The sequence below is a fragment of the Nylanderia fulva genome, unplaced genomic scaffold (assembly GCF_048542155.1).
Source record: "Nylanderia fulva isolate GAGA-0341 unplaced genomic scaffold, ASM4854215v1 Scaffold458, whole genome shotgun sequence".
NCBI classification, from domain to species: Eukaryota; Metazoa; Arthropoda; class Insecta; order Hymenoptera; family Formicidae; genus Nylanderia; species Nylanderia fulva.
The window spans coordinates 33,599-47,697 of NW_028190541.1; the positions used below are offsets into that span (position 1 = coordinate 33,599).

Sequence of the window (14,099 nt, forward strand, 5' to 3'; positions counted from 1 at the left end):
AAGGCCTGCAAATTCCTTGCTCCATCATAGACTTGAATTCTTCCTTGGCACATTTAAGTTTCTCAGGAGTAAGTCTTCTGGGAGTCGAAAATTTAGGAGAACCTTCCGTAACGATATGATGTTCAACACCATGTGTTTTTACCGAGGAAATTGGAGAAAAACGGGTGAGTCCTGGAAATTCGGTTAAAAATTTGTGGTACACAGAATCAGGAGATGTGGTAAAAATTGACAAATGTGCAACTTCTTGAATTTTCCCAGTATTCATAAGACCGGTAACATTATCAATCAATTTCTTGTTTTTAATGTCAATTAGGAGATTAAAATGACAAAGGAAATCGGCGCCTAAAATAGGACGTTGAATATCCGCGACACAAAATTTCCATTTGAATTCTCTCCTTAAACCGAGGTTCAAAATTAAAGTTTTAGAACCGTAAGTATTAATTTGAGTACCATTTGCGGCAAAAAGTTTTAAATTAGTATGCCACGGCTTCAATAAAACCTTTTTAGGTAACAACGATATATCAGCGCCCGTATCGACAAGAAAATTCAAATTTGAATGTCTGTCGAAAATAATGAGGCGATTGTTAGAAACACCGTCGTAAGCAGCCTCAGTCTTAAGCGGCGTTTTTAGTTTTCCTGTGAAGCCAAGAATGTTTTGGACATAGAACAAGGTAAAGTACATCGTTTAGCCTTATCACCAAACTTCTTATGGTAAAAACAAATTGATGTATCTTTAATATCTTTATTTGATTTGTCTTTGTTACGCGATAACGATCTAAATCTTCTATTCTCTCTAGACCGGCTTTTGGAACGATCTCGACGACGAGAAACTTCTAGAGCTTCGATTCTTCGTAACAAATCCGCGAAATCCGAAGATTTATTACTTGCATTATTGGAAACTTCCGCGACTTGCAAACCGCCGTCCCGATCAGCAATTTTATCGGCTAATTCCGCAAGTTTAATGTAACAAATAAATGAATGAATATGTTGTTATGGAAATATTGATTTTTCTTAAAAACATTATGTATATTAATGAATTGAAGTTATTACAAATGTACAAAGATGTAAAAAGTGTAAAAGTGCAGTGAAAAGTGTAAGGTGTAATAAAAGTGTAGAGTGTAAATGAAAGGTGTGGATGATGAATGCTACATATATATATATATATATATATATATATATATATATATAATTAATAAGATTTAATTGTTGAAGTTTCTGTGGGCCTCCCTAATGTACTGTACTGATAGAAAGGAACGTTAGGTAATATGCGTAGTCGAGTGGGTGAGACGACGAGTTAGAATTCTGGACCTTTCAAGTTCAAAACCTGCTTTTTCTATTTTTTTTCTATTTTTTTTTAAAGGTGTATTCAAATACTTTATTATGTGTAAGACAATAAAGTAATAAATTATTAATTTATAATTATTAAAATGATTTCATATTTTTCAACAATTTTATAATTAGGAAAGATTACAATTTTTTTATGAAAACTAAAAAAATATTAAATTGATTACAAACTTATAAAGTTTTAGTTACATAAGCAAAATTGTTAAAAAATGTGCGTATAATTTTAATAATTATCAAATAATAATTTATTAATTGATTGTTCTAATACATAATAACTTTTGTGAATACACCTTTGAAAAAAAAATGAAATTAAAAAAATTAAAACAGCAGGGTTTGAACTTGAAATGGATTCTAGCACCAAGTTTCTCAACACGAAAATTATGGGCGTAGCACGGACTCGCACCAAATACAAACTTTATCGACCCTGCCAGAAAATGGGTGTGCAGTTAGTTCCGATATTGAAAACGGGTGCGAGGGGCGCTTCAAGCAGTCCCGTAAAAACGGTAACAGCCAAAACGCCGGCCTGGCCGCTCTCATCTTTCTCTCTGGTAATACCAACGTTTTGCAATAAGGGTTAGATCACATGTATTTTAAGGATAATTCACATTATACACATAGGGTGTGTTCGGGGAGAGCGCTACCAGCGTTTCTTTTTCTTCGTTTTTCCTTTTGTTTAGAAAGAAGAAACACGAAGGAGAAATGTTAATAGCGCTAATCGCGTTTCCCCGAACGCATCCATAATATCATTGGCCAAGTTTATTTTGCTCGCTTTCGTCCTGAAAGCGAGCAAGACAAATGGGGTAATAATGTGAATTTATCTTAACATAGAAACATTTTTAGCATCGTACATTGTTATTTGTCCTGAAATACACCATTATACATAGAATTATTCCAGGGCAGTCCTGGAAATCACTATTGTCCTGAAAGCTGCCATTATGCAAGTGTCTTGAAAGACTTTAAAACATAATATCTCGAGAACGGAAAGAAACATTTAACTTTTTTAGGTCACAATCAGTTTGCTTTATTAAAATGTATTTAAAAACTGTAAGATTTTTAACTGTCTCGGAACAAACCCTTTGACATATATATATATATATATATATATATATATATATATACAAGGTGGTTCAAAAGTCCGGCAACGGTCAATTATGTCCAAGAAATAGTGGTCTTATGAATAAAATATAAAAATTGCAGGGTTCAACCCGGGAAAAATTTTTTATATATAATTATATCTAAACAATTATATAATTATACATAATTATATGTGAAACATGTTTATTTTATATATAATTAAATTTATTTATATATAAATTACGAAGTTCATGTATAATCTCATGTCAAGTTATATATGAAACATTATATGGATTTATATATGTGAATACTTATTTATTATATATACAATATATATATATATATATATATATATATATATATATTTATATAAGTATATGTATATAAAAAGCTCTTTTATCTAATTATATATAGACATATTTCATATTTAATTTTGCAATTATATGTATAATTTTATATATTTCTATATAATTTTATATTGTTATATATAAAAATTGTTTCTAGGAAAAATAATATTTTATGGTGACCTTGACTTTGACGTAGAGGTCAAATTTAGAGGTCATTTCAAGATCAACTTTTATTAAACAAAACCCTCTATTTTTATTTAGATATTCTTGTAGCTTATCTCGAGAATTTTCCAAAACACTAATAAAATATTTTTTTATGTACTTATTGAGAAAGGTGTGAAGTGAACAATTCTTTTATAAAATTGACAATATCTTGTAAAACATTCAATTTTTATTATACATTTATACTTTTTATGCACGGAATAATGAGACCAATCAATAGGTGCAAAGAAAACACAGTTGCAAAAGACGTATGTAATTTTCAAGAAGCAACTGCCCAGCAAACATTATAATTGCTATATAACACGTAAGTAACGTGCATGTAACATGTAACATACACGTTAGTTGTAATTTCCCACTTATGGATTCTATTATTTATTGTAATTATAGATAGGATAGTGACTTAGCGAAAGATTATCTTTCGGCATCCTACAATATCGATGCTATCTGGGATGTAATTACAATATATAAATAACATATGTCATATTACAAATGTTACATCTATGAGTGAGAAATTACCGTATATGTTACATGTAACATGCACGTTATATAGTATTATATACATGTAACATAGCAGTTATATTTTGTGTTTACTGGGTGCATTTTCTTTACACCAAATTGGTCTCATTATTATGTGCATAAAAATAAAAAGTATGATAACGTAAAACTGAATATTTTACAAAGATATAATTTTATGTCAAACAATTGCTTCGAATCTTTATAATTTAAAAAGTACTTCATGAAAAAATGTTTTATTATAATGCTTTGGAAAGCTGTCAAGATAAGCTACAAGAATATCTAATAAAAAATAAAGGATTTTAAAAAGTTGACCTATAAATGATCTCAAAATTTGACACCTAGGTAAAAGTCAACACCTTTAGTATTTTTTTCATAAGACCACTATTTTCGGAGATAATTGGCCATTGCCAGATTTTTGAATCACCATGTACATATTATATATATGTTTATGCATGGATATATGCATCTATATACATGTATATATATGTATATATTTCTTACATATATAAATGCATGCATAAATGCATACAGATACATATACAAATACATATACACATACATGTATACACATACGTGTATGATATAAGCATACGTGTATGGTACGTATATTGATATTACCTGTAATTTTTCTATAAATTACAATGTACGCAGTACGCACAATTCGCTTTTCTCCTCTTATCAATAATTGAGAAAATAGCAAATATATTCAAATAACCAGCTGTATATTTGTATATAATATAACAGAATATTATATAATATAATATACAAAACATTTTTATGCATATATAGAATGAAATGGGCCCCTCCATCGCCCATTCTCGTGAGAACGCAACCATAATATATGTATTTTTTTCGTTTCTCCGATTTTTGCAAATAAGACATTTGTATTAGACACTTTTTTGCAACAATATTTATTAGAATTACACATTTCTAGTATAATGATAAATTTTCATTAGTTAGGAAAAGGTGACAGTTTATTTTCTGCTATAATTTTTAAGAAATGTTGTCTCATACGTTTAACATCAGCAGAATATGTCTCATTACAAGGATTTCCTTTTAAAGCTATAGTTGTAGCAAATGCGGCAGCAAAGATTCCACAACATATACCATCAGGTTGTGTTTGAACGTTTTCAAATATTATATTATTTTTATTTATTTGTGGATAACGGCGATGAATGTAATTTTTTTCTTTAGCCTTTAATGTTTCGTATGTACAGCCAGATAGACTGTCGTACACTCGAAGCTTGGTGCCGTCAAAAGAAATACATCGCCAGTGATTACTGCAATTTCCTCCAATAATTTGTAAGCTTTTGTCGTTACAACTTGCTTCAATTATATGAGGATATTCCAAATATTGCACACTTTGTGTCTCAAAACAAGAATTCTCTCTTATGACGCGCAAAAATCGGTCCAATAATTCGTCATTTATTTGACTATCTAAAGGTAATACATTTTCCTTTACTGAATCAAAAGGAGCAACCCAATTATCAAAAAATTCTTTTTGCTTTGCCATATCGCATTCTGTTAGTTCTGTATTATTTGAGTAACTAACTACGATGCAATCATCTTGTTCTGCATTCAAAGCAGTTGCTTCCATTGATGAAATATTTGATTTGATACATTTCTTTTTTTTGGCAATATTTTTATCTTCTACATTACACTGTGGAAGACTCGTTCGTTTTCTTTTTTTAGCTATTTCTTGTTGAGCTTCTATTATATAGCTTGGATTTCTAATTGGCATATGTCGATTATGCCGACTGTCCAAGATTTCCGGAAGCATGCAATGGTAATAGAAACGTGTTAAAAAGGGCAACATTTGATTACTCCAAAATACAGTGTCCCTATTAACACGTACTATTTTCAAGCTTTTTGGCGTCCACACAGCGAAAATACAATAATCTCGCTGCGTTATACGAGGTGTGTTTAAAAAGTATCGCGAATTTTGTGTTTTTTCAAAAATTATTTATTTATTCATGAATATCTATTTTGTCCCCTTCAAAGTAATCCCCACCAGATATTATACACTTGTGCCAACGTTTTTTCCAATCCTCGAAGCACTTCAAAAAATCATTTTTTGTGATCTTGTTCAGCTCCTCCTTCGATGCCGTCTTTATCTCCTCAATCGTAGCGTAGCGTCGTCCTTTCATGGGCCTCTTCAGTTTCGGGAACAAGAAAAAGTCACAGGGGGCCAGATCTGGGGAATACGGTGGCTGCGGCATTATTAGTGTGTTGTTTTTGGCCAAAAATTGAGCAATTTTGGTACGAATTTCGCGGCGACCCGTGTCATGCCCAAATCATTGGTAAAAATCGAATGGCACGAGCCAATCGATATGTTTAGGTCCTCAGCAACTTCTCTAACGGTGATTCGACGATTGACCAATACTATTTTCTTCACTTCATCAATGTTTTCGTCTGTTGTTGACGTGCTCGGGCGTCCGGCACGCTCTTCGTCGTTCACATCTTCTCGGCCCTCGGAAAACATTTTGTACCACCGATAAACGTTGCTTCGGTCCAAGGTAGCTTCACCATATGCCACAGTCAACATTCGGAATGCGTCCGCGCACTTAATTTTGTTTTTCACACAAAATTTGATACAAATTCTTTGATCCATTTTTTGGAATAGGCAAAAATCGAAGACGAGCCAAAACACGTGCAAGCAAAGCAGCTGTCAAAAATTAACTAAACATTCAAAATGGCCGTACTTGTCGGCATAAATGAGAAACATGAGTACCAACATAACGCCACAAAAAAATCGAAAATCGAATATACGTAACCCGCGGAAATTCAAAATTCGCGATACTTTTTGAACACACCTCGTATTTAACTGGCCTTGAATTTGATAGAAAAATTGGTGATTTTGATTCATTTTATCTGGATTTTTCTTATCAAAGATGCCTTTCAAATGGGGCAATATTTTTATAGTCTCTTTCGCTGTTAAATGCTCAGCTAATAAAGGACATTTTATTTCTACCAGACCATCTTCATCTATGAGTCCGTCTGGAGAAGCACCCAAACACGAATTTTTAATATCAATAAATAATCCGCAAATTTTTATCTCTTTTTTTAATGTTACGGCCAATTCTTTTTTCGCAATTTTTTCCATTTCGCGACCATATTTTATACCCGCAGTATCAATAGAGGGAGGAAATAAAATGTTTTTTACGGTTGCGGCGCAAGACGTTGTCGGTCTCATGCGACATACAATTCCAAAATTAGACGCCGTTAACAGTTTCTGTCTCAGTGAATGCCACAAATCTGAATCACTTTGCTTTATTGTATTACGTTCAATTTGTCTCCAATTTTTCCCATTTTCAAACAACTTTTCCAAATAATTTTGTAGAAGTTGTTCAAAAACCTCGGGTAGAAGATCAGGTTTTTGTGATTGCGGACCGTAATGACAATCTGTTCCTGACTTTCTTTTACATTTTTGTCGTCCATCAATTTTCCGAGATTTTCTAGTTCTTGCAACTTTAATTTGTCGTCGCTTTTCCAGAATCTCGACAGTAGGAGGAACATTTTTATCCATGCTTTTATGCATTTCCGTAAGACCTTGTTTCGAATTATATTGCAAAACTGCCCCCGCAACTCTAGCATTGTAAGAGCCTCGGTTACTAAAATTGATGCGCTCACCAGCAATTTCTTTGCAGATTATCGAATTGAACGACTCTACAGGATTGTTGGTGTATTTGTACAACAAACCGTCGGAATAAGCGCTTAAATATATGATAGCCTTCTCTACTCTTTGGTAAAAATCGTGTAATTTGAGAAACGGTACATAATTTTTCTTCGTTTTATCAAGGTCACATACGACTGCGTTTCTTACATCGTTTATGTTTACCAAATATATGACTAGGAATGTTTAATATATCTTTTTGTAATTCTCTAGCTTTATTATGGTGAGGTTGCTCTTGTTTATTTTGTGAATCAATTGCTTCTATCACTTCTGTTCGTATGTTCATAATATTGTTCTTTACAACATTTCGTAGCTGGACAAAACCGCGCTTTCTATGCATTTTTGGCTGAGTTGTCCCTGCTACCGCCTGCAGCTTTTTGCATAGATTGCGAAGCAAATGATTGGTGCATTCTATTTTTTTCACGATCACCATTTGTTCCCGATCTGGTCTGCTATCAATGATGGCCTGATAGACGCTGCTATCGCCATCGGCAATAACTGTTCTAACAATTAATCCATGCATTTCCAGGCTACTTTTAATGCCTTCTGCAATGGCGTCGCTCTCCATACTTGTGGAGCTTGCGTTACGATCGAAATTTCTATAGCATTTATGGTTTTTTGGTTCGATTCCGTTTCGTTCCGCTACATCGCATATCGTGCAATATTTATTGCGGATACCGATAAAAAGAACTTTTTTCGTGTGGTAACCAATTAAAGTACCAACACCGGAAAGAGAATCGTAGGCGTGGCCGTACGATCTTTTACTCCAACTATCATCAGCTATTACAGTTATGTACGGAATACCGTTTATAACATCGTTCTTTTTGAGAGCCAGTTGCTTTTCAGTTTGGCCAGCCATTTTCATATTTTCCATGGCTGTTTTCTCAAACTCGTCTACTAACATATCTCGATTTTGATTATAACTTTTATCGGACATACATTGAATATTCATAGCTGCACACAGCTCTTCTAATTGGGCATGGCCAATTCCCACTGTAATAGTTTCTATTGCAGCAGCCATATCAATGCTTAATATTTTCGGATCTTTGGGTTCTGACCAGAATTCGGCTTCAGTATTGCACATTTGGCATTTGAAAGTAAAATGCGTCTTAAACTTTTCGGTTTTAGTTTTTATGAGTTTCCAATTTTTAAATTAGCACTATTCCTTTCATATGATTATTGAATACTCTCTGGAGTTCTTTCTATACATGAGAAAAGTCGACAATGCGACGGCCTTCAGGCAAGCGTTCCTGGATACGATTTATATCCAGAGGGCCATTCTCGATAACAAAATAATCATCTTCGCAAAGTTCGATATCTTTATTACAAATATCTGTTTCAGAAATTGACTCCAGGCATTGCACTTTTTGAGTACTAACTTTAGAATCTATTGTATCGAAATTTAATTCCACCGATTTTTGAAAATCGATGGATTCATTGCTAGTATTCTTATATGTGCTATTCCTAGAGTCATTTTTCTCTTGGCCTTCGGTTTTAGTTTTTAAGACTTTCCAATTAATTTAAATTGGCACTCTATTTCTTTCATATGATTATTGAATGAACTCTGAAGTTCATTCCACATATGAGAAAAATTGACAATGCGACGTTCTTGAGGCATGCTTTCCTGGATATTATTTATATCCAGAGGGCTATTCTTGATAACAAAATGATTGTTATCTTCGCAAAGTTCGTCATTTTCATTACACATATCTGTTTTTGAAATTGACTCTAAGCATTGCACTTTTTGAATACTGACTTTTGAATCCATCGTATCAGAGAATTCCACCGATTTTTGAAAATCGATGGATTCATTGCTAGTATTCTTATATGTGCTATTCCTAGAATCATTTTCCTCTTGGCCTTTGGTTTTAGTTTTTATGAGTTTCCAATCTTTAAATTGGCACTCTATTTCTTTTATATGATTATTGAATAAACTTTGAAGTTCATTCCACATATAAGAAGAGTCGACAATGCGACGCCCTTGAGGCATGCTTTCCTGGATATTATTTATATCCTGAGGGCTATTCTCGATAACAAAATGATTGTTATCTTCGCAAAGTTCGGCATTTTTACTACACGTACCTGTATTTGAATTTGACTCCAGGCATTGCATCGCGGGTACTAACGATTGGATACTAACTTTTGAATCCATTGTATCAGATAGCAATTCCGCCGATTTCTGATTATCGATGGATTCATTGTTAGTATCTTAAATGTGCTATACCTGGAGTCATTTTCCTCTTGTCTCTCTTTCTTCAGCATCCGTCGCCTGCAAAAAAAAAATAATGTTAAAATATTGTTAAAAAAATTAAATGTATCAGTTATTATATAATTATCAAAAGATTTTTGAAAAATAAATGCAGTCTCTTGTTTATAAATCTATATCTTATTCAAACTATATTATATTATACAATAAAGTTTCAATATAAATGTTTTATTTTTATACTAAGCAGAGGATACATAAACCGTATCTGATGTAAAGAAGCAGTTTACGAATAAATAAGTCTGGCATAAAATATGTTCCAAAACGCACATGCAAATCGTTCTGGGAGAAGATATTTTAGAAGCAACTAACAGACGAATAAATCGTCTCTGATATAAAATATCTTTTTTGAATAACCAGAACGCACATGCAATTTGTTCTGGGAGAAGATATTTTTAAAGCAACTAACAGACGAATAAATCGTCTCTGATATAAAATATCTTTTTTTAATAACCAGAACGCACATGCAAATCGTTCTGGGAGAAGATATTTTTCTTTTTTTTGTTACTACTGCAACTTTATAACTATTAGTATTACTATTGTACTATTGTAACTACTACTTATTATTACTATAATATTTCTACTACTAACAACTATTTAAAATAAGCAAGAGACTGCGTTATATTTCAGAAATTGTTACTTTAGAAAATATGTATATAATGTAAAAAAAATTTATAACAATTGAACTCCATAAATATTGAATAAGAATATAATTTATATATATATAAATATATATACACACACACATACACACACACACTCACATATATATATATATATTTATATATATACAGAGTATCCCAAAAAGATCGGAACACTGAAAAATCTCGAAAAATATACGTTTTACAAAAAAAAGTTTTAGACAAAAGTTATAAAAAATCTATTTATTGATCTGATCAGTTTGACCTTGGACAGTGTTACCAAGGTCAGAATAAGGTTACCTTAAATTTCTTAGATGTAAATTTTTTATTACATATTCTTGTAGCTTATCTCGAGGGCTTTCCAAAACACTATAATAAAATGATTTTTTATAAAGTGCTCTTTGAGTTATAAAGGTTAGAAGCTAACATAATTTTTTGACATAAACTATATCTTTATAAAATATTCCATTTTCGATAATCATACGTACTTTTTTGCACAGTATAATAAGAAATCAATTTATTAAAGAAAACAGATAATTGAATATGTAATATTCAATATGCAGCAGCATACTTTTTTTATAAGCAACTGTGTTTTTTTACACCAATTCATTGGTCTCATTATTCCGTGCAAAAAAGATATGATTACCGAAAATGGAATATTTTACAAAGATATTTTATATTTTATGTCAAAAAATTGTTAGCCTTTATAAATCAAAGGGTACTCCATAAAAAATATTTTTATTAGTGTTTTGGAAAGCTCTCCAGATAAGCTACAAGAATATGTAATAAAAATTATAGGATTTCATCTAAAAAATTCAAGGCGACCTTATTCTGACCTTGGTAACGCCGTCCAAGGTCAAACTGATAAGATCAATAAATAGATTTTTTATAACTTTTGTCTGAATCTTTTTTCTGTAAAACGTATACTTTTCGAGATTTTTCAGTGTTCCGATTCTTTTTGGGACACTCTGTGTATATATATATATATACACATACCTATTGATTTATTTAGCAATCTGTCTATCTATCGAACTATCTATCATCTATCGATCAACCTATCTATTTATCTATCTATCTATTGATTTATCTGTCTCTTCTCTTTTTTCTACATTGCATTCTTTTATATATGTACACGTATATAATAATTTTTTAAAAATATTGTACATTACAAAAGTAAAAATAATTAAATTTATAATCTAATAATATATAAAAATCTTTTATGAATATAATGATTATAAAGTTTTAGTAGATAATTTTTTGTAATAAATAAATGATTTATATGATTTATTCTTATCTAAATACTGCTCTGTTTTGATAATAATAGCATTATTATGTATTCAATCTCTAAAATACTTTTATATAAATCATTACAAAGAATTATTTACTTTATAATCAATTATAATTATTATAGATAGGCTTGTTTATACACATACACAGACATATATATATATTGTGTGCAAGTGTGTGTATGTGTATAAACAGGCCTATCTATAATAATTATAATTGATTATAAAGTAAATAATTCTTTGTAATAAATGATTTTGTTTCAATGTGGTCGAGATATTTAAACTATCTTGATGTAGGGTGGACGCGCTCCGAATTTGGTGCGCGAAGGAAATGGCAAGTTAGGCCAGTGCCGAATCAAAAAAAAATTCATTGAACATTCAAGTTTAACACATTATCAAAAGTATTTATTACTTCACATAGCACACGTTAAACAAAAAAAAATGAAATCGTTAACAAGGTTATTTCATTATTCTCTTCACAACAATGCGAGTATAATACACTGAGTATGCATACGTCGATCACGCTTGTTATTCATGATCATAATTTCGAGTCTGAAATTCGAAGGAATTTTCGATAACCTTTGTTCGTCGTACACATAGAATGTTTTTTCGCACTTGTTTGTTCGTCGACTATGTTTGATTTGAAGGACACTGCTAATCTGTACGCGCAAAATATCCTCCTACACAAATATTAAATTTCCTTTAATTGTTCTTACATACGATTTAATAATCGTCATGCGAAAGAAAAACATGAGAGTAATTTCACTGACACGTGAACTTGCTTAAGTGTGAGACACTTATGTACGGTCACTGACATGTGAACCGAGAGCTGATTGAGAGTGATCATTAGGAACTATACAGTTCGTATTTAAACAATGAGTTGCGCCCTGGTTGATAGCGCGAAGCCTCGTTTTTATTGCCGGACTATTCGCGGCAATCTAATTGTATGCACAACACTCCGCGTAACTCAGTACTCGCACACAGTAATAGTCTTAGGTTTTGATTTATATCATTTAATCCGACTTGATTAATAATGATTTTCAATTGAAGAGAGCGCTTACTTATGTCGACTTTACTCTTGGAGAGACTTTCAACGACTGACTTCGCTTTTACTGCCGAAAAACCCAAAGGAATTTTGTTTTTGTGGCTTGCTACTTCTCACGTGTATTCTGCGTGATTGGTGAGAACAATAGCCATAAATACGCTTGCCGGGAGGTGCTGCTTCTCTGGCTTCATGCGAGTTATTATTGATTCGATTATCGATGCTGTCACGAAATCGATTGAATCCGTAACAGATTTATATAAAACTATTTTAGAGATTGAATACATAATGCTATTATTATCAAAACAGAGCAGTAGTTAGATAAGAATATATCATATAAATCATTTATTTATTACAAAAAATTATCTACTAAAACTTTGTAATCATTATATTCATAAAAGATTTTTATATATTATTAGATTATAAATTTAATTATTTTTACTTTTGTAATGTACAATATTTTGGAAAAATTGTTATACACGTGTACATATATAAAAGAATGCAATGTAGAAAAGAGAGAAGAGATAGATAGATCGATAGATAGATAGATAGATAGATAGATAGGTTGATCGATAGATGATAGATAGTTCGATAGATAAACATATTGCTAAATAAATCAATAGGTATGTGTATATATTATATATTATATATATATATATATATATATATATATATATAGATAGATAGATAGATAGATATTTTTACACTCTAATATATATGTGTATATATATATACAGGGTGTCCTGCAACGTAATGTCCACAGTGAAACTTTATATTCTTGGGATCATTCTAACATAAGTCAAAAAGTACACGTATGCCCTAAAGTCGATTACAGAGAAAAGATGAAATTGCATATAATACGATAAATATTATTTATTGAATATAATAATTTTATTTATTGAACAATAATATTATAGAATTATTTTATAAACTGTGCGATAATATAGATAAAGGTGTTTTTCTCGAACTTGTGCGGTAAAATAAGGCATACATTGAATCGTTGAGAAATTCATCTTCAGCACGCTAAACAGCAATCAAAATTTGAATTTTCGTGACTGGCATTACAAAAAATAATTACATACGTTGTCATAGTAAAAAATAAATAATAAATAAATGTGTAAATAATAATTAAAAAATAATTTTTAATTATTATTACAAACATTAATTTTTATTATTTATACATTTATTTATTATTCATTTTTTTACTATGATATCACATGTAATTTTTTTTGTAATACCAGTAACGAAAGTTCCAATTTCGATTGCTGTTTAGCGTGCGGAAGATGAATTTCTCAACGATTCAATGTATGTCTTATTTTACCGCACAAGTGCGAGAAAAACACCTTTATGATCTATATTATCGCACAGTTTATAAAGTAATTCTATAATATTATTGTTCAATAAATAAAATTATTATCTTCAATAAATAATATTTATCTTATTATATGCAATTTCGTCTTTTCGCTGTAATCGACTTTAGGGCATACGTGTACTTTTTGACTTATTGTTAGAATGATCCCAAGAAAATAAAATTTCACTGTGGACATTACGTTGCAGGACACCCTGTATATATATAAAAAGAGAGACCGATCTGTAATAATTATAATTGATTATAAAGTACATAATTCTTTGTAATAAATAAATGATTTATATGAAAGTATTTTCGAAATTGAGCAGATAATAATATTATC

The 14,099-nt window shown here is 31.0% G+C and overlaps 1 long non-coding RNA gene and 1 pseudogene across 1 annotated transcript; one reads left to right on the plus strand and one right to left on the minus strand.

Annotated features, from left to right (window-relative positions):
- The first annotated feature begins 263 nt into the window (after positions 1 to 263).
- On the plus strand, positions 264 to 852 carry LOC146721542 (uncharacterized). Its single transcript, XR_014925627.1, has 3 exons — positions 264 to 430; positions 508 to 671; positions 798 to 852. It is a non-coding gene; the product is annotated as an uncharacterized LOC146721542 (long non-coding RNA).
- A 5,921-nt stretch (positions 853 to 6,773) lies between these two features.
- LOC146721543 (uncharacterized) lies at positions 6,774 to 9,289 on the minus strand (annotated as a pseudogene).
- Positions 9,290 to 14,099: the final 4,810 nt, after the last annotated feature.